Below are 21,875 nucleotides of genomic sequence, written 5' to 3'. Positions count from 1 at the left end.
TTCATAAAGCTTCTATAGTGAAGGAGCTTCTGAAGGTGCTGAGGGGAATACCTATTGATTTTAATTTGGACGGATTTTAGAGACTTTTGTTGGAGGTGGCCCCATTAAAGTTGGGCTGATTTGTAAGGAGCAGTATCAGTGAGATGAAGCAAACTTTGTAAATGAGGAATATATTGCCACTAGAACCCAAAAAGGACTAAAACATGTTTGACTTATAATATACGTGATTAGTGTGTCAAATGAGTACTCGTCTCAGAAGAGTATGCCACGAATGCAATGTCATACCTGTGCTCCCGGAGAAAGGTGGATGCAATTAAGATCTTGTCTGCAATGTTTGGGTACAATGGCAAAGCTGTTGAGGTACCCCATGAATGAGGTACCCCATGAATCCAGGTGAAGGCAGATTGTATCCATTTCAAAGAGGAAGGCAAAATGAGGCCAAGAGGCTGTTGAAATAGACACATATAATGTAAATGCCTGACAATAAGCTTTTTTATTATAATGTAAGTGCCTTATGTTAAGTTTTTGATTGCCAAGGCATCCATTTCATAGACATTCACCTCAAACATATTGACAGCTCTGTGACAGAGTTACTAGCTATATAAGTAGGTAAGAAGCCTGGCAACCCCACTCATAAAAGCTTCCTTTTCAAAAACACTGTGTGCCCAAATAAAAGCAAAACCCCAGGTACAATTTCTCTCCCCGCCTCCTCTCTCTCTCTCTCTCTCTCTCTCTCTCTCTCTCTCTCTCTCTCTCTCTCTCATTCTCTTCACTTCAGGCCTTGATGTGTGGCCTGTAGAGGCTGCTTTTAGGTAGTAAACTTGAAAAATGGAAACCTGAGTAAGGTAGAAAGGCCCACAGTGACCACCTGGCTGAATACAAAGAAGCCCATTTAGGTGATGCACTTCAAAATATCCATAAGTCCTAGCTGATTAATGAGTTACTTACACCTGGACATATAGTTAACAAAAAAGGAAAATTCCATACATTTCCATATGTCCTCACCTTCCCCCTTTAACTATGGAACCCCCCCCCCCCCATCACTGTTTTGTGGCAGGCAGTCTCTGTTTTTGCTGTCCTGCCCACCACTTCAAGGAAGTATTCAACAATAAATTTCTATTTCCTTTGTTTTGCCTTGGGGAGTTCTTTCACTACCCGTGCCACTAACCTCCACCAGATTGGGTTGCCCCATATTTGGTGGTCCCATCTGATCAGGAAACTCCACATTTTATGGCCCATATGGAGAACATTTGCCTGCCCAGGGCTCTCCCCATATTCTCTGGAAATTTATTGGGACTGTCCTTCAGTGGACTAACTCTACAACTCCTTGGGAAACTGATAACCTCCAGCAGAGATGTTACTCCTTAGTGAAGAATGAAAGCTCCAGGGAAAACCAGCTGGACCACCTTTTCCTGAAAGGGTGAGGGATTCCTCTTTGCCCTTTGGAGGGATCTTTCCCTCCCTCTCCTTTCTCTTTCAAGCCCTGCAGCAACTTAAACCTAGTACTTCCCAGACAACTGGCCAAGGCAGCTCCCTGGTATGGTCTGGAGGTCTGACATTGAATGGATTGGACTGCCTGCCCCTGTGAGGGCAAAGAATCCCTTTCCTCTGCTATCTCACTCTACCCCTCAAGGTCTGTTCCCAATAAATGGCATATCTAGAAGGGGAAGTTTAACCAGGACGAATCTGAAAATGTTACAGATTTGGCTGGGAGGCTTTCCTGACAATGGCTAATTCTCAGCCACCACCTTATATCTGTTGGTTCCCTTCCCTTTTTCCTTTGTTCCCATCGATCCAGGAGCCACTTGATCTATGGACAAACACATCCGTACACATCATAGTGGTGAGTTCTCCCCCTCCTTTTTCTGACCTGGTTCAGCCAATCTGTGTCTGCCTTTTGCTATTGCAGGAGACACCCCAACAGGAAGTGCCCCGAGGATTTGCCAGATCCCTCTTCTTGGTGGGATGCCCCAGTAGAATCAGTCACCCTATATAAGGTCCAGTCCTTTTTCAGGTCAGTGGGCTGTCCTGACTGAAATCATGATCATGAGTAGGAACCCCATTCCCTTTGGAAGGACACGGCTTTGGGAATTGACAGCTGGTTTTTCTCACTGTGGGACAACCCCCCTGTACTCATTGGACTCACCCTTGAGATGCATTCTTAAAAACTGGATTGGATCCCTGAAGCCTGAAGAAAAAAAATCTCATCTTTTTATGTAATGTTTCCTGGCCTCAGTACAAACTACAAGATCAAGATTTATGGTCCCTCCGTGGAACTCTTTCTTATAATACTATTTGCCAGGTTGAGTTTTGCCAGAACTCCTCCAAATAACCAGAGGTCTCATATGTGCAAGACTTCATGGCATTTTCCCCAGACCCTGACCTTCAAAAAAAAAACTTTAGAATGTGTCTTGCTCTGTTTCATAGCCCATCTATCTGACCCTGTGGACATTCTAGATGACCCTTCTTTTATTCTGCGCCAGCATCTTCCCCTTCCTCCTGAAGACACAGAGACTCCCCTGGATTCTATTAACACCTTAGGACCATTGCCACCACCACAACACCACCCTACCAAGGCCTCCTGTCTCCATCCCATACTCAATCTGGCATTAAGCACGAGCCTAAAGACCTGACTTGTGTTTCTCCACAAAACGTCAGGCTCTTCCAGAGGTAGTGAATGGGATGTGGGGACAATTAGAGTACACATTCCCTTTCCAATGTCTGATCTGTTTCACATAGAAACAAAACTTCATTCCTTTAGCCAGCATTCTTCCCATTTCATTAAGGAATTCAAAAGCCTCACAATTGCTTTCTATCTCACCTGTCATGATGTTCAGATCATCGTTACTATGTACAGCAACCATGAGGGAAAAACCCATATCTGGTCTTTGGCTTAGAGCTGGGATGATGAGGCCCATACCTGTAATCATGACCTTGCTCCAGTGACAGTACAGGCAGTGCCAAATGCTGGCCATAGATTAAATTATCAGGCAAGAGACCCTGATAGAGTTAATCAGGATTACATGATAACCTGCCTAATTTAGGGTATGCAATAAGCAGTCATAAAACCTGTACATTATGCAAGACTTAAAGAAATAATCCAAGACCCAGATGAAAACCCTATATTTCATTCCTGCCTAATAGAGGCCATGAGAAAATACACCAACCTAGATCCTAAAAGCCCAGAGGGCACAGCAATGTTAGCAATGAATTTTATCATCCAGGCCTCCCCTTATATCAAACAAACCTTCAAAAGCTCAATCAGGGACCTCAGACCTACATCCTCACACTTCTGGGTATGGTCTTCAAGGTCTTCAATAACTGAGAGGTAGTCTGAAGGGCTGAAAGGGAATAGGAAAACAAATGGTAAAGCACAACATATAGCTGCAGCTATCGCTAGCTCCCCAACATTCTCTGGATCCACCCAGGGCAAAAGCCATTAAAGGTACAAGCTGCTAAGCATCCCTGTGCCCAAGGGGCTCATCAAACCTCCTTTCTTTGTCGCCAATTGGGACATCTGGCCCAGGAGTGTCAAATGCTCCCTCTCTCAGAGACTTGTCTGGCCTTCAAACAATCAGGGCATTGGAGGTGGGATTTCGCCTTCTTGTTATGTGTGGGAGGGTCATCCTGAGCCCCAAAGTCCCAAGCACAGTCCATCCTAGGTAATCGACAGCCTCAGGCAAAGGCCACTCTGTGCAAAAGCAGCTGCAATTAGCTCTCTACCTTGATTATGAGGAGCCCAATGGAGCAGGAGCAGATGATCTCCTCTCCTTTGGCTGATGGGGCCCACAGGCTGTGCAAGCACCCATGTCCTCCATCTCTTTGGCAGAGGATTGGGTAACCCTGGGTGTGGGAAGAGACAAAATTGAATATCTAATAGAAATGGGAGCCCTTATTCTGCCCTTATAAAATACTCAGGTGTCATTCTCCAGTCCTTGATTCTCACCACTGGCATAGATAGGCACCCAAAGAGGGGACATTTCATTTCCCCTTTAATTTTTTCTTTGGGTAACAATAACTTTACCCACCCCTTCCTTTTTTTACTTGATTACCCCGCACCATTACTTGAAGGGACATACTATAAAAGGTGAAAACTAATCTTTGTGTTTCTGAAATTGACCACCTCCTGCTGGCATTTTTGTCTTCTTGAGCCCTCCACCCCTTCAAACAGCAAGGTCTTTATTTTTCGATAGGTGCCCCTCAGTTATAGAATACCTCCATTCTGGGGTGCTCCATCAGAAACCCCTGTAAAGATACAACGTGAAGATTCACATTTCTTCCATAGTAAATCCCACGACTCCTTACGTCCATAGGCCAGACAGGAATTACAGTCCCCCGTACAAAAATTCTTAGTGATAGAACTTTTGCATCTCTGAAATTCACATTATAATACCCCTATCTTGGCAATTAAAAAGTCTAATGGTTCATGTAGAATATTTCAGGACCTAAGGTCTATCAACAAGGCTATAATTCCTATTTACCCAATTGTTCCTACACTTATAGCCTCCTAGGACAGATCCCTTAAGACAATTTTATTTGTTTGATTTTTGTTTTTTGATTTTTTTGAAACTTTTACTATAATTAGTGAACATATAGCACAACATTGGTTTCAGGAGAAATCAGTGATTCATCACTTACACACACACCCAGTGCTCATCATTACAAGTGCCTTCCACAACCATCTAGCCCATCCCCAACCCAACTCCCTCCATCAATTCTCAGTTTGTTCTTTAAGAGTCTCTCATGGTTTGTTTCCCTCCCTCATCCCCCTCCATATGTTTATCTGTTTCCTTTCTTAAATTCCACATATGAATGAAATCATATCGTATCTCTCTCTGACAGATTAAATTCTCTTATGAAATACACTCTAGCTCCATTGACATCCTTGCAAATGGTAAGATTTTATGGCTTTTTTATGGCTGAGTAATATTCCATTGTGTATATATGTGTGTGTGTGTGTGTGTGTGTGTGTGTGTGTTCTATTCTTTATCCATTCATCACTTGAAGGAAATTTGGGTTTTCTCCATAGTCTGGCTATTTTTTGATAATGCTGCAATAAAATATAAACATTGGGGTACATGTACGCCTTTAAATTTGTATTGTTTAATCATTTTATTTTATTTAAGTTTATTTTGAGAGAGAGAGAGAGGCAAACAGAAAAGAAGAGAGAGAGAGGGAGAGAGAAAGGGAGAGAGAGAATCCCAAGCATGTTCTGTGCTGTCAGCACAAAGCCTGACATGGATCTGGAACTCATGAAACATAAAATCATTACCTGAGCCAAAATCTAGAGTTGGAATATTTAATCAACTGAGCCACTCAGGTGCCCCAGAATTTTATTTTATTTTATAGAAACAGAGAGAGAGCACAAGCAGAGGAGGGCTAGAGGGAGAGAGAGAGAGAGAGAGAGAGAGAGAGAGAGAATCCCAATCAGGCTCTGTCAGTGCAGAGCCTGATGCAGGGTTCAGTCCCACGACTGTGAGATCATAACCTGAGCCGACACCAAGAGTTGGACACTTAACTGACTGAGCCACCCAGGCGCCCTTTTTGCTTTGTATCTTTTGGGTATATACACCTAGTAGTGTAATTGTTGGATCATAGAGTGTTCTATTTTTAACTTTTTGAGGAACCTTCATACTATTCTCCAGAGTGGCTGAACCAGTTTGCATTCCCACTAAGAGTGCAAGAAGGTTCCCTTTTCTCCACATCCTCACCAACACCTGTTGTTTCTTGTGTTGTTAATTTTAGACATTCTGACAGGCATAAGGTAGTATCACATCAAGGATTTTGAGTGATGTTGAGCATATCTTCATGTTTGTGTTAGCTATCTGGACGTCTTCTGTGTAAAAGTGTCTATTCATGTCTTCTGACTATTCCTTAACTGATTATCTAGGGGATTTTTGTTGTCAAGTTTGATAAGTTATTTATAGATTTTGGATACTAACCATTGATCAGGTATATCATTTACAAATATCTTCTCCCATTCTGTAGGTTGCCTTTTGGTTTTGTTGATTGTTTTCTTTGCTGTGTAGAAGCTATTTGTCTTGATGAAGTCCCAATAATTCTTGTTTCATTTTCTTTCCCTTGCCTTCTGGGACCTGTCTAGTAAGAAGTGGCTGCAGCCAATGCAAAGAGTTTGCTGTCTGTGTTCTCCTCTAGGAATTTGATGTGTTCTTATCTCACATTTAGATATTTTATCCATTTTGAATTTATTTTGTGTATAGTATAAGAAAGTGGTCCAGTTTCATTCTTATGCATGTTGCTTTCCAGTTTTCCCAACACCATTTGTTGCATAGACTGTCTTTTTTCCATTGGATATTCATTCTTCCCTGCTTTGTTGAAGATTAGTTGACCATAGAGTTGTGGGTCCATTTCCATGTTTTCTATTCTGCTCCAATGATCTCTGTGTCTGTTTTTGTGCCAGTACCACACTATCTTTATGACTACACCTTTGTAATATAGCTTGAAATCCAAAATCATGAGGCCTCCAGTTTTTTATTTGTTTGTTTGTTTGTTTTTCAGAATTTCTTTGGCTATTTGGGGTCTCTTGTGGTTCCATACATATGTTAGGATTGTTTGTTCTAGTTCTGTTAAAAATGCTGGTGGCATTTTGATGAGCATTGCAATAAACGTATAGATTGCTTTGGGAATTATAGACATTTTAACTATGTTTGTTCTTCCAATCAATGAGCCTGGAGTGCTTTTCCATTTGTGTGTGTGTGTGTGTGTGTGTGTGTGTGTGTTCTCTTCAATTTCTTTCATAAGTGTTCTATAGTTTACAGAGTGGGGATTTTTCATCTCTCTGCTTAGGTTTATTCCTAGATATCTATTTTTTTGGTGCAATTGCAAATCGAACTGATTTATTGATTTATTTTGCTGTTGCTTCATTATTGGTGTATAGTATTGCAACACATTTCTGTATCTTGATTTTATATGCTGCCATTTTGCTGAATTTGTGTATTAGTTCCAGCAATTTTTATGTCTTTTAGGTTTCCTACATAGAGTATCATGCCATCTGGAATTAGTGAAAGTTTGACTTTTTCCTTGCCAATTTGAATGTCTTTTATTTATTTTTGTTGTCTTGTTTCTAAGGCTCAGACTTTCAGTACTGTTAAATAGTAATGATGACAGTGGGCATCTTTGTCTTGTTCCTAACTGTAGGGGAAAAGCTTTTATGTTTTCCCCACTGATGATGATATAACTGTGGGTCTTTCATATATAGCCTTTATTATGTTGAGGTATGTTCCATCTACCCATACTTTGTGAAAGGTTTATATCAAAAGTGGATGCTGTATTTTGTCAAATACTTTCATTCATTTATTGAGAGAATCATATGGTTCTTATCCTTTCCTTTATTAATGTGGTGTATCACATTGATTGATTTGAAAATATTGAACCAGCCCTGAATCCCAGGAATAAATCCAACTTCATTGTGGTAAACAATTCTTTAAATATACTGTTGGATTTGATTTGCTAGTATCTTGTTGAGAATTTTTGCATCCATGTTCATCAGGGATATTCTTCTATAATTCTTCTATTGAGTGGGGTCTTTGTCTGATTTTGGAATCAAGGTAATGTTGGCCTTGTAGAATAATTTTGGAAGTTTTCCTTCCATTTCTATTTTTTATAACACTTTGAGAAGAATAGGCATTAGATCTTCTTTAAATTTCTGGTAGAATTAACCAGGGAAGCCATCTGGCCCTGGACTTTTGTTTGTTGGGAAATTTTTGATTACTGTTTCAATTTCTTTACTGGTTATGGGTCTGTTCAGATTTTTTTTATTTCTTCCTGTTTTTAGGTTTTTAGTTTAGGTCATTTATATGATTCTAGGAATTTATTCATTTCTTCCAGATTTCCTAGTTTGATAGCATATAATTTTTGTATAGTATTCTCTTACAGTTGTTTGTATTTCCATGGTGGTGGTTGTGATCTCTCCTCTTTCACTTGTTATTTAATTTATTCAGATCTTTTCTCTTATTTTTGATAAGTCTGGATAGGGTTTATCAATTGTATTAATTTTTTTGAAGAACCAGCTCTTAGTTTCATCAATCTGTTCTACTGGTTTTTGTTTGTTTGTTTCTATGTCATTTATTTCTGCTCTAGTCTTTATTAGTTTCCTTCTTCTGCTGGCTTTCGGCTTTATTTGCAGTTTCTTTTCTAATTCCTCTAGGTATAAAGTTAGTTTGTGTATTTGAGGCCTTTCTTGCTTCTTGAAGTAGGTCTGTGTTGCAATGTAGTTCCCTCTTAGGACTGCCTTTGCTGCATCCCAAACATTTTGGAGTGGCATGTTTTCATTTTAATTTGCTTCCTTGTATTTTTTTATTACTTCTTTACTTTAATGGTTAACCCATTCATTCTTTAGTAGGATGTTCTTTAACATCCATCTTTTGTGGGGTTTTTTTTCTAATTTTTTCTGTGGTTGACTTCAAATTTTATAGCATTCTGGTCTAAAAATATTCATGGTATAATCTTAATCTTTTTGTACTTATTTAGGGCTAATTTGTGACTGAGTACATAATCCATTCTGGAGAATGTTCTGTGTACACTCAAAAAGAATGTATATTCTGCTGCTTTAGGATGGAATGCTCTAAATATATATGTTAAGTCTATCTGGTCCAGTGTGTCATTCAAAGCCATTATTTTCTTGTTGATTTTCTGCATAGATGATCTGTCCATTGCTGTAAGTTGGATGTTGAAGTCCAGTATTACTACTATATTATCATCAATGAGTTCCTTTATGCTTATTATTAACTGATTTATATATTTGGGTGTTTTCAAATTTGGGACATAACTATTTATAATCATTAGATCTTCTTGATAGATAGACCCCTTAATTTTGATACAATGCCCTTCTTCATCCCTTGTTACAGTCTTTGGTTTTAAATTTAGTTTGTCTGCTATACATATGGCCACTGCAGCTTTCTTTTGGCATACATTAGCATAATAGATGATTCTCTATTCCCTCAATTTCTTTTTTTTAATGTTTATTTTATTTATTTTGAGAGGGAGAGAGAGAGAGAACATGGAAGGGCCAGAGAGAGGAAGAGAGAGAGAATCCCAATGAGGCTCAGCACTGACAGCTTGAACTCACAAACTGTGGGATTATGACCTGAGCCAAAACTAAGAATAAGACACTTAACCGACTGAGCCACCCAGGTACCCCATCCATCCCCTAACTTTCAATCTGCTGATGTCTTTAGGTTTATAATGAGTCTCCTGTAGGCAGCATATGCATGGATCTTGGTGTTTTGTTTTTATTTTTTATTTTTTATTTATTTTTTTGGAGGGGGTTAATCCATCCTGATACCCTATATCATTTGATTGGAGTATTTAGTCCATTTTTGTCAGGGTAATTATTCAAAGATATAAATTTAGTGTTTTGTGTTACTATGCAGTTGGTGTTTTTGTGATGTTCTTTGTTCCTTTCTACTCTTTTTTGCTTTTAATCTCCCCATCCCACTCAAAGTGCCCCCCTTAACATTTCTTGTAGGGCTGGTTTAGTGGTCACAAACTCTTTATGTTATTCTCTGGGAAAGTTTTTACCTCTCCTTATATTATGAATAACAGCTTTCCTTGCTTGATAAAGTATTCTTGGCTATATATATCTTCCCATTCAGCACGTTGAATATATCCTGCCATTTCCTTCTGGCCTCACAAGTTTTTGTGGACAGATCTGCTCCAAACCTGATGATTTGTCTTCCTTTGTTCCCTTGTTCCTTTTTTTTTCCCCTTGCTGTTTTCAGTATTCTTTCCTTGTCTGTATTTTGTCAGTTTGACTGTGATATGCATTGACAGTGGCTGGCTTTTGTTGAATTTAATGGGTGTTCTCTGTGCTTCTTTTTTGTTCACATAACCCTTCTGCTCCGTTTTCTCTCTCTTCATCTGCTTTGACTCCTGTTATACAAATGTTTTTATGTTTTAGTAAGTCATTGAGTTCCCTAAGTGTACCTTCAGGACCTATTGCCTTTGTTTCCCTCTTTTCAGCTTCATTATTTTCCATAATTTTATTTTATATATCACTCATTCATTCTCCTGCTTCACCCATCTTCTCTGTGATGACCTCCTTTCAGGTTTGCATCTATGTTATAGTACTTTTAATTTAAATCTAGATTTAAGCTCTTTTATCTCTGCCGTAAGGGATTCTCTAGTGTCTTCTATGCTTTTTTCAATCCCGGTTAGAATCCTTATAATTGTTGCTTTTAATTCTAGTTTCGACATTGTGCTTATATCTATGTTGATTAAATCCCTGGTCATCATTTCTTCCTGTTTTTTTTTTTTTTGTTTGTTTGTTTTTTTACCTTTTGGGTGAATTCCTCTGTTTTGTCATTTTCATGGGAAATAATAAAAATGTAAATTTAAAATATTTAAAAGAATAAAGGAAGCTAGATCTTAGGTGTATTTTGGTCTGCTTGTTAGGAGCATCTTGGGAGAAAAAAATTAAAAATAAATAAATTAATTAAATGTATAAAAAAAATTGCTATCTCTGTATTCAAGAAAACAAAGAAATAAAAACCAAAACAGAAAGAAAACAAAACCAAAGGAAGCTAGGTCCAGTTTTCCTTAGAGATGAAGCTTGGCAGCACCCTGTGAACAGTAGACTGTGGGTGGAAGGGATTTGTTCTGGTCTTCTGTGGGTGGGGCCTGCTGGTCTGATTTTCAGGCTGCCTTGTCCTAGTAGAAATGTGCTTGGAGAGTGCATGGGGGCTAGGTTTGGTGTAATGACTCCATTCTCCACTTGGTGGTGCTGTTTAGCTCACTGAGGTGGATCAGTGCTGGTGGCCTAGGGGTGAAAATGGTTTCACGTTGCTCTCTAGTCTCTGGAGTGTCAAGTTCACACCGTCACAGAAGTGCAATCACCCTGTCTGTGTCAGAACTGTCCACCTGCCAGGTGGTGCTGCCCTCTTGGGTTTTATCTCAGGCACAGCTGTGTTTCAAAACTCCAAACTTCAGAGAACCCTGCAACTTGGACACACGCTGATCCCTTGGGGGGAGGGTTTTTCTGTGCCTTGGCTGGTGTCAGCTTGTCACAGGAAACAGTCACAAAACCATGCAGTGGCATTGGCTTGGAGTTTACGATAAATCACTACACACATCTGTCACCAGGGTTTGCTGACCTCAACTGATGTCTTTGTTCCTGTACTGGTAAACAGAGCCTCTCAATGGTGCCCACAGGGTCTTTTGCCTGTGGACAGGCTGTGTCACCTCTACCAAGTGCACTCCAAGCAAGGGAACTGCTTCTCCCCATGTGACCCAGGGGATCCTCAGACAGTACTACTGTTTCCGGGGGCTCTGCCTTGCTTCCTCACTGGAGCACCACCAGGAGCTGATCACTGAAACTTCAGATTCTATGCTCTGCTGTCAATAAAAAAACTTGGGGTGTGGAAACCATCCCCTTTTCCCCCATTAATTGCTTTGGGAAACAGTGTTCTTGTGAAGTCCCTTGTGTGTGTTTCACTCTCTCTCTTTAGCTCACCTCTCTGCAATAAGGATCCCTCCCCACCATTGCACCCCAGATTCTTTTCTCCTAGAAATCAACTCTCTGCATTTCCTACTATCCAGTGGTCATTTTTTTTTTCTGTTTGTAGACATGCAGCTTTGTTCTCTAAGACTTCTGATTGACTTCTTGGGTGTTCAGAATGATTTTATATTCATCTAGCTATTAAGGGGATGAGGTGAGTTTAGGGTGACCCTAACCCTCTGCCATCTTAAATCTCTCCTCTTGGACATTCTTAGGTACACTGTGCTATATGTAAAATGTGCTTTCTTCTGCATCCCAGTGAACCCAGATTCCCAGGTCCTTTTTGCCTTTGAGTAGCAGGACCCTCCACCCAGGTTACTAATAGCTAACTTCAACTGTCCTCCCTCAGGGCTTTAGGGACAGTCCACATTTATTTGGACAGGCCCTATCCAAGCATATGTCCACTCTTCAGCTCTCCAGAGGCTGTGACTTACTTCAATATGTTGATGATTTGCTTATCAGCATCCCTAATGAGAATACCTCCAACACAAATTGTTCTTTGGACCTTGGCTTCCTGGGACTATAAGCTCTCCCCTTCAAAGGCCCAAATTTCGTCTCAGAAAGATCAGTTCCTGAGACTAATATTGACTCTTGGGACTAAGAGCTTCTTTGACCACCATAAGTCTCATTTTAAATATGAAATCTCACTCTCCAAAACTGCAGCTGCATTCCTTTTTGGGTATGGCTGGGTTTTGTCAAATATAGATACCGCAATTTGGATTAATAACAAAGTCTCTTTGTGAGTCCCTGAGGAGACCTGAGGAGAAGCCTTTTGAGTGGGACCCTGAAATGACAAAAGCTTTTGGGGCCCTAAAACAGGCACTTACAATGGCTCCAGTTTCAGCTCTGCCAGACCTCCTGAAGCCCTTCTCCTTATAAGTGCATGAAAGGAGGGGAATGGCCTTTGGAGTCTTGATACAAATGCTGGGATCCTCTGAATATCCTGTTACATACATATCTAAGAATCTAGATCCTATAGCATAAGTATGGCTTCCCTGCCTCTGAGCACTGGGGTCTGTGGCCCTACTGGTTGAAGAAGGCTCAGAGAAGGCATAACTGTTTATATACCCCATCAGGTATTGGACACCCTCAATTCTAGGGCATTTCATTGGATCTCCAATAGTAGAACTACAAAATACCAAACGCTTTTATTAGAAATACCTGAACCAAATATCTGGCCATGTCAGACCCTATATCCTGCCACCTTACTGCCAGATCCCACAAGAAATCCCCCCTTGGAACATTCTTGTCTAGAAAACCTAGATTTAACTTGCAGTGACAGGCCAGATCTTCAGGATATGCCTCTATATAACCTAGAGGCTATATGGTTCAGGGATGGCAGCAGCTTCATAGTTGGACTATGGGTCTCTGGTACGCTATTGTTAGCTTAACCAAAGTCATTGAGTCTGGACCTCTGACAATTGCCACTACCTCAGCACAAAAATTAGAACTAATTGCTCTTACTCAAGCCTTCCAACTGGGCACAAAAATGAAACTAAACAATATACCTATTCAACTTATTCCTTCCACATGGTCCATGCCATGATTCTACTTGGAGAAAGAGCCCTCCACTCCTCCCCCCCAGCCCAAAATACCCTGGTTAAACATGCCTCTGAGATTTTGGCCTTGCTAGAGGCAGTTATGCTCCATGCCCAAATAACTATTATTCATTTCAAGGCCCATATAAAATATAATGATTTGGTCTCTGTTGGAAACAACAGAGCTGAAGATATGCAAAGGTAGCCTCTAGGCTGCTCCTTCAAGCATCTCTGGTTCCCAATGTAAGTCCCTTTTCTCCACAATATATTCAGGAAGAAACCCAAAGGGCACTGAACAGGGGCTTTTCCTTCACTTCAGAGTGTTGACTGCAAGACCCCAATTGCAAACTGGTACTGCCAGGAATGTTACAATGGAAATTTCTTAATAACTTACATTAGGCAACCCATCTCAGGGGCAAGGCCCTTCAATACCTAGTGGGACCTCTTTTCATTGGCAAGGACATTCCCCAAACCCCGTTGGCTGTCTCCCATGTGTGTTCTACCTATCATGGCATTTACCCGGAGGGGGCCCATAAACCTCCTCCACTTCTTCAACCTATCCAAGGATGAAGGACTCCACCATAGGAAGACTGTCAGATAGATTTTATGCACATGCCTCCTTGTAAGGGGTTCAGGAATCTATTGGTCTTTGTAGACACCTTTATGGGATGGATTGAAGCCCCCTTGGCTTTCTCCTGAAGAGGGAAAAATCAAGAAACTGGAAAGGTTGACTGGATATAGAGGTTATGGAGGCATCTACTGAATTTAAAGAGGGGAGAAAGTGTTGCCAGTTGAACTGGGGAGAACCTGAGGCCCTGAGACCTCCACCCAACCTGTCTCTGAGATGTCCCAGGAGGATAATGGTCTCCTGGGAAGAAAGAATTCAAGGATGGACCAGACACAAAGGTTGAACAGTGCAAGTGGGGAGGTTTGTTAAAGTGAATGCACACTCTGGAGATGTGAAAACAGGTGAGCACAAGGGAAAGCTACACCCAAGGCATGGGTCTCTAGCCTTTATTGACAGTTGTTAACTTAGGAATTGGAGTGGGATATTTATTACTTGGTGAGGGGATTTCTTTGGAAGATAGGTTTCTTTCTTTTTCTTCCTTACTTGGTCAGTGTTTCTGGCTTTCTTTGTCTTGGGAATGTCTGGTTTGATCTGGCTTCTTGTGGCTTTGTTTTTGGAGTGCTGCCAGGATAGATCTCTAACTTTCCTAGTAGTTGGCCATGACTCCCTTTTTTCTGGTCTCCAGGAATCCTGTTAAAGCCTAACTAACCACCATTCCCTATAAAATACTTTAGGCCCTTAAAATATTTTAGGGAAAAAGGGGTGATGGTCCATCTTCCATAACAAATTCATCCTGGTGTAGGACATTGACCCTGCCTGAGGTCTTCAGAAGTACTTGCTATCTAAGTTTTAGGAAATCTGGATGGACAGATAAGAGTAAAGGGAAGTCGTGGATTGGTCCAGGGAGTGTTGGTAAGTTTCATCTTCACAGGGAATAGGTTATAATCCCTGGAATATCATAATTGTAAATGGATTTGTTGGAGTATGGAAGAGATAAATTTGACAAGAAAATTAAACAAACAAAGTTCAAAAAACAAAAGTAGCAATATAGCCAATATTGGACCTAAAAGCAGCAACAACCAGGTTACAGATGGAAGTGCCTCACACACAGCCTTCAAAATACTATTAGTAAGGTCAGTCCCTTTGGTATTTGATGGAGCCATTTGGCTTGGTCATAATTTTTAGATGTTTTCTTCCACCTGTCCTGTGGTGTTGATATAGGTGCAACATGTTCTGTTAATCAGCACAAGCTTCACCTTGTTCAGCCAATAAGTAATCCAAAGCCAGCTAATTGTCCATAACCACACTGGTCAAAGATTGGTGTGAATTAGAGAGATCTGAGAAAGTGGATGTGGTAAAAGTGAAAACTAGTCTATCTTACACTGCTGTCAGATTTTGTAGCGTGATTTCATTATGTGCAAACCCTTCCAAGGTGCTAACACAGCATGGTACCTGGTATTGCAGACATTAAGGCTTATTGCCCTCCAGGCTTTAGGGTGAGGTCAGGTAGAATTATTTATGCATACTCCTGGGGGAACTACATGCCTCAGGGTGCAACTGCCCAAAGTTCAAGGTTATCAATGCATAAAAACCCTCAAGCCGGTGGGTAAACACTGGCCCCTGTATGTTGTGAGAAGGATGTCTACAAATAAGAATATGGTTGAGAGGGGCACATAGAATCATGGGATAAGTCACTGTTTCCAGTTTCTTGATCTTCTGGGCCCCCCTGGAAGGGTTATTATGTGTTAAATTGGGGTGCAGAGGTCCTCATTTTATTCTGGAGAGTTTATGAGTATGCTTAAGGAAGGTAAAATCAGAGTAATTGTCAATGTGGAGTGGTGTTCACCTGGGCCATGATCCAAAACATGGGTATATTATTGGGGTTCCATGTGGATAGCTAGATCTGGCTATCTTCCACCAATGGGTAGTATTACAGTCTGTGCTATTTCTGTTTTCTAAGTAGGCACATCACACTTTGTACTTAGCGCAGCACTGATTGGAGAATTGTTTGGTGGTCCAAGAATCTTGACTTTCTCCATGAGGAGGTGTTATTTGGCATCTGAACATTTTTTATTTTTTATTTGTTTTGTTTTGTTTGTCTTTGGTGTTATTTAGCAGCCTGGACTTAAGTATAATTGGGCACTAATCCCCGAGATATCTCAAGTGGTGGGAATGAACAAGTCTACACTTGCCCAAGTTGTGTCAATAAGCATTCCTTCTAGGGCAGGGAAACTAGGTTCAGTATAGTTTTTGTTTTGTATTGTTTAGGAAAGCTATACTTGGAAAATGAGCAGGAGAAAATAAGGGTTAAAAAGGGGTAAGAAGTGTCTGCTTGAAGATGTAAATGATGGATCCAACAGCTAGACAAGTTATTATCCTGGGAGATTATGTTGGAAAGATTTGTAAGATAGCTTTCACTCCACTCCTGCCTAGGTTGAGAAGTGATGAGAAAATGAGAAAATATGACTTTGATGACTAGGTTTGAGGAATAAGAAATTAGTAAGAAATAATAATAGAAGAAGAAGAAGAAGAAGAAGAAGAAGAAGAAGAAGAAGAAATAATTTCTTATTAATAAGAAAGCCAATTTAAAGGTCCAAATATGCAAAGGTTTGCAAGGAGGAGAAGCAGTATAATAAAAAACCCAGGAAATGGCTAACAATACAAAACAAATATTCACAGTGAGACATCAATCACTTATCTTTTTGAAGATGCAGTTTAGATCTTTCACAGAATCAAAGAAATAAGGTGGAATTTCCTCAGCGTTTAGTTGTGGGGAGTTTGGACCCGTTGTTGTTGTTGTTGTTGTTGTTGTTGTTGTTGTTTTTCCCTAGACAAATGAACCCAGCCTATACCTTGAAGCTTAACTGCTATTGGGGTGCTAACAAGAATCTGATAGGGTCCTTTCCATTTGGGGTCTAATTTATCTGAAGCTGATCACTCCTTACAGCTTTCTAATAAAACCATGTCCCCCCCTGGCTTGATCTTGGGACAGGATCGTTCTCCAGCACAAGCAAATTTTGTTGCCATGGTCCATGATAAGCTTCTGTGCCTGTCCTAGATTGACTAAAATTTTTATAAGTTAATGGTTTCTGAATCAAGCAGCAAATCTGCTGTTAAGAAAGCATCCCATATAGGATTTCCAAAGAGCTGAGTTGGAGGTCTCTTTTAGGGGTCATTCTAATTCTCAAGAGGACTATAGGCATAAGTTTTATTCAGGATTCTGCAGTTTCCCAGCAAAGTTTGGCCAAGAGGTTTTTTTTGTTTTTGTTTTTTTTTTTTGTTGTTGTTGTTGTTTTAAGGCTTTGATTAGCTCTCATGACCTTTCCTGATGGTGGGGGTCTCCAGGCAGCATGGAGGTAGTGGTTACTCCCCAGGGCAGAAGACATATGTTGAGTAAACTTTTCAATAAATGATGGACTATTATCTCTATGCAAAGACATTGAAAACATGGGATACTTTCTTTTAGTAGGATTTTTACTACTTGAGTTTTGTTTTGTTTTGTTTTGTTTTGTTTTGTTTTTCTGTTCTAGAAGGATAAACCTTATGTAACTAGTGAAGGTATCTACAAAGACAAGGGAGGTATTTATATCCTTGAGATGGGGACATCTGAGTGAAGTCTATCTGCCAGTCATCTCCAGGGTATGTGCCTCACTTCAGGGTGGGCTGGAGGAGTGGAGATGGTCTATGCCCTTCCCCAGAGGTGTTTTTGTAATGTAAATCACAGGCCCTGGTGACTTCTTTGATCACACATTACAGGCCAATTCGTGAAAAGACTTTATCAACTAACAATGTTAATGCTTTTCTTTCCAAATGAGAGTTGTGTGTTGCCCTGATGATTTTCCATCAGGATGCTTGGGGAAGCATCACATTTTGATATTATTTTCATCATCCATCAGGATCTAGTTGGTAGCCTTTCTGCAGAGCTCAGTTTATTTCCCTTTCTGTATGCTGGGGCCTTGTTGGAGGCCTGTCTTAAGAGAGAATAAATATGTTGTATTGAGAGTGCTGTCAGGGATAAATTTTTAGCCACATTGTCTGCTAAATTGTTTCCTGCAATACTTAAATATCAGTATTTCCCTACTGATGGTCTCTGAAATGGATTACAGCCACTTCTGTAGGCTCCTGTACTGCTTGTAAGAGATCAAGGATCTCTTGGCTATGTTTTATGGGGAGTTTGGGGCAGTTAAAAGTCCCTTTTATCTCCAAATGCAGCATGGGTGTAGAGTCAGTGTACATATTACCTCTTTTGCCTTTTCCTAGTTTTAAAGCTCTAGTTAAAGCAATAATCTAAGCCTTTTGTGCTGATGTATTGAGAACAAACCTCCTGCCACTATGACCTGGTGAAGGTCTACCATGGCATATCCAGCTCTTTTAACCTTTTCTTTTATACTACTGCTGCCATTGGTAAATATTATATTGTCTGCGTTATCCAAAGGTTGGTCTTTTAAATCTGTATTACTGGAGTAGACTTGTTCTATGGTTTCTACACAGGGGTGAGCTAAGTTTTCATCTCCTTTGGATCGCAGAAGGGTAGCCAGACCAAGAATTTGGCACACTTTAAGGATCACTTCTGGACACTCTAGGAATAGAGCCTGATACTTAGTAAGGTGCCCTTCTGTTAGCCATACATGTCCTTTAATTCCTAGACTCTCTGTAGCTAGTGTGGAGTTCGTATTTCCAGGGACTGACCTAGGTTTACTTTGGTGCCTTCTTCCATCAAAAGTGCAGTGGCAGCGACTTCCCTCAAATATCCCAGCCATCTGGCTGCCAGTGTGTCCAGTTGTTTAGAAAAATAGGCCATTGACTCTTAGGCCAGTACTGATTTTTTAATAACTACCCCCCCCAGAACTACCCCTTGCCTTTTAGCTACAAATAATGTGCAGGGCTTTTCAAAATTAGGAATTCCCAGTACAGGGACGTTTGTGAGCAGGTTCTTAATTCTTTGAAAAGCCTCTTGTTGTTTTCCCATCCATTCAAGCAGGTCGTTGTCTAGGCCTCTCAAAACTTTATTCAGGGGTTTGGCTATCAATCCAAACCCTGGAACACAGATTCTGTAAGAGTCTACCATACCTAGAAACATCTTAAGCTACTCTTTCATTTGTGGTAGGCCTACATGTGGTATGACTTCTTTGAGCTTCACAGGAAGTTCCCATTTTCTTGGGATCAGAATATACCCCAAATAAGTTAATTCCTGTTTGGAAATTTGGGCCTGTGTTGGGGCAACCCTATGCACTTATTCTCCCAGGAGGTTTAGAATCAGGATGATGTTTTTATCTGATTCTTCCTTGGAGGGGCTATGGATTGAGTATATAATCTACATATTGTTAGAGAACTCCAGTGGCTAAAGTGAACTTTCTGAGTTTTCTGGCAAGAGCATTACCAGATAGGAGGGTACTGTCCCTAAAGCTCTGTGGTGGGACTTTCCAGGCATACTATTGAGTTACATTGATAGATAGGTCAGTCCATTCAAAAGCAAACAAGTATTGAGATTCTAGATATAAGGGTATGCAAAAGTAGGCATCTTTAAGATCCAAGACTGTGAAACAAGTGGTACCTTCAGGTATCTGGTCAAGAGAGTGTAGGTATTAGGCACAATAGGGTGTATGGGAATGACAGCCTCACTTATAGCTTGGAGGTCATGGACCCTCTGGTACTCCCTACTTGGTTTTAAAAGTGGTAGGATTGGATAATTACAGAGAGACTGACATGGAACTAGGAGGCCATGTTTTAGGAACTTTTCTATTAAGGGCTGGAAACCTTGTTGGGCTTGAGGTTTAATGAGGTACTGGTGTTTGCAGGTGTAAGTAGTTTTGTCCTTTAAGGTAATTTTTGCAAATGTTGCAAATACTGCTTTCCCTGGAATTCCTTTGTCCCACATGTAGGGATTGACTCAGTCTTAGATTTATGGTGCAATATTATCAGAAGGGTCTTCCTGGTGTGGGGGCACAAGCTAACTAGGAAGAGGCCCTTTGTTTCTGGGAAGTTGATAGTATGTCCAAGGGTGGATAAGAAATCCTTTTCCAACAGAGGGCTTGTGCATGTTGACATGGCCAGGAATTTTGAGTTATGAGACAATTTACCCATAAAGAAGGTAGGGTTTCAGTGAGATATTTTGATTTTGGCTTTCCCTCTCCCCTAACAATAGAACATGATTCAGAGTTCAAGGATCCAGAATGGGAAGTAAGGACTGAATATGCAGCTCGCTCCCATGTTATTCAGAAATCTGACAAGTTTACTTACCACATCAAGAGTTACCTATGGTTCCTTCCCAAAATGGTGATGCTTTTCGTGGGAGCCAGCAGGAAACTCAGACCCCACCAGTCATTCAGGGCAATAACTGGTAAGGAATCAGATCTTGATTGCCTTCAGACATGAGGTCAGTCCCTCTTCCAATGCCCTTTGCACCCAAATAGAGGGCAGGACACTTTACTGGAGGATAATTTGGAGGGCATTCTTGTCTACAGTGGGCTGGAGTCCCGCAGGAGAAACAAGCTCCTTTACCTTGTGCTCTTCTTTGGGGTTGGTTTGGGTGGCCATGAGGTGGTCAGGCAGCCTAATGGCAGTGGCTAAAAGCCTTAGTCTGTCTTCATTCCCTTTGTTCCTTCCTTTCTTCTTCAGCCTGATCTCGATTTGAAGACAGAGAAAGTCACATATACAAGCTGGTTAAAGGGAGTTGGGGCCCTAAAGCCATCTTTTGGAGCTTTCTAAAAATATCTGGGCTGATGGGCTTATGAAGAGGGTCCCCAGGATAATTGCTTTTCTGGAGTGTCTGGGTCTACATTAGTGGATTTTTGTAGTCTTTCCACCAAGCAAGACTAGAAAAGGACAGGATTATTGCATGGGTTGTTATGCCCAGAATTTGCGATACCCAAAGACCACCAGGGAGCCAAGTCTGATGCAAAAGCAAAGAGCCTTTATTTGAGCTAGCTCGAGCTCAATCCCCTACCTGCACCGATGCAGTGGTGAGATGCCAGAGAGAGCCAGCGAGTTTCAAAAGCACAAAGGTTTTATAGGGGTCTAGGGGCAGTTGGTGAGGCAATGGCTGTGGCCTCAGCCGATTGGCTGGGGAAGGGTCGGAGTCCCATTATGCAGGTTGCTGGGCGTGTTTTGATCGGGAAGTTTGAACGAGTAAGTGGGAGGTTACTCAAGGGGAGGAGGCGTGGTCTGAGGTTTCTGTGATTTTCCTGGAAAAGGGCCATGTTGGGGACATAGTCACTCAAGGTGGACACAGAACAAGATGGAGTCAGCCGGCGTAAGTCCGCTCTTTCATTCCCCCCTTGTCATCTAGCTTGCGGACCCAATCATGGGATGGCTGCATTTCTATTTTGTCCTCTTCTGTTATTAGGTGCTTGCACTGAGCACGGAGGACCATTAGTTGGATGGCCCCCACGCAGTCCCTGACGAACTGGACCAGTCTGTTGATTATACAGGGTCCAAGGGTTACTAGTAGGAGCAGGATGGCGAGGGGTCCGGCAAGGGCCGAGATGAGGGTAGTTAACCAGGGAGACCAGTTGAACAAAAACTCGTACCAAGACTGAGATTGTTCTCTCTCTAACTTCCGTTTTTGCAGCCCTTCCCTTATGAGGGCCATAGATTCTTTTACAACCCCCAGTGATCAACATAGAAGCAACATTCTTCCCTTAGGGCTGCACATAGTCCTCCTTGCTGCAGGAATAATAAATTTAATCCCCTTCTGTTTTGGAGTACTACTTCTGATAAAGAAGTAAGGGATTCCTGTAAATGAGAAATTGATTTTTCAATTCTTTCTATGTCTAAGTCAATGGCTGCCCTTAGCGTTCCGTAGTTTTTGTCCTGAATGACGACTGAGGATATTCCGGTCCCCGCCCCCGCTAATCCCAATCCCAGAGCACAGCCAGAGTTAAGGTTGTAATAGGCTCTCTTTTACTTCGGGGGTTAGCAGAGCCTAAACTGTTAAGTATTTCTCCCCTCAAATGGTATACTAACTTGGGGATCAACTGCACGAGTATGCAGCAGCTTTCTTTCGAGGAGTTAAGGACCTGGGAGTGGACGCAGGGAGTAAGGCCACTGGAACAGGCCCACCATGCATTTTTGGGAGGGAGTAGATACACTGTATTCCTGGGAACTGTTTGGGTTTCATTACAGAGATGTGACTGCTCAGGGGGTACGTGGCCTAAAAAAGTGCCTTGCCCTGTTACCGCCTGGAGGGTTAGTCTTGCAGTAGCCTGCTGCCATCTGCAGGAGCTAGAGTTGGAGGCTGTTGTATAATTGCCTG

The 21,875-nt window shown here is 41.3% G+C and overlaps 1 long non-coding RNA gene across 1 annotated transcript; it reads right to left on the bottom strand.

Annotated features, from left to right (window-relative positions):
* Positions 1-291: 291 nt before the first annotated feature.
* On the bottom strand, positions 292-20,236 carry LOC131516172 (uncharacterized). The gene is made up of 3 exons (XR_009263924.1): positions 20,123-20,236; positions 3,248-3,341; positions 292-446 (listed from the first exon to the last, which is right to left on the bottom strand). It is a non-coding gene; the product is annotated as an uncharacterized LOC131516172 (long non-coding RNA).
* Positions 20,237-21,875: the final 1,639 nt, after the last annotated feature.

Source organism: Neofelis nebulosa, chromosome 7 (genome assembly GCF_028018385.1).
Source record: "Neofelis nebulosa isolate mNeoNeb1 chromosome 7, mNeoNeb1.pri, whole genome shotgun sequence".
Taxonomy (NCBI): Eukaryota; Metazoa; Chordata; class Mammalia; order Carnivora; family Felidae; genus Neofelis; species Neofelis nebulosa.
This window is presented reverse-complemented; position numbering and strand designations above follow the sequence as displayed.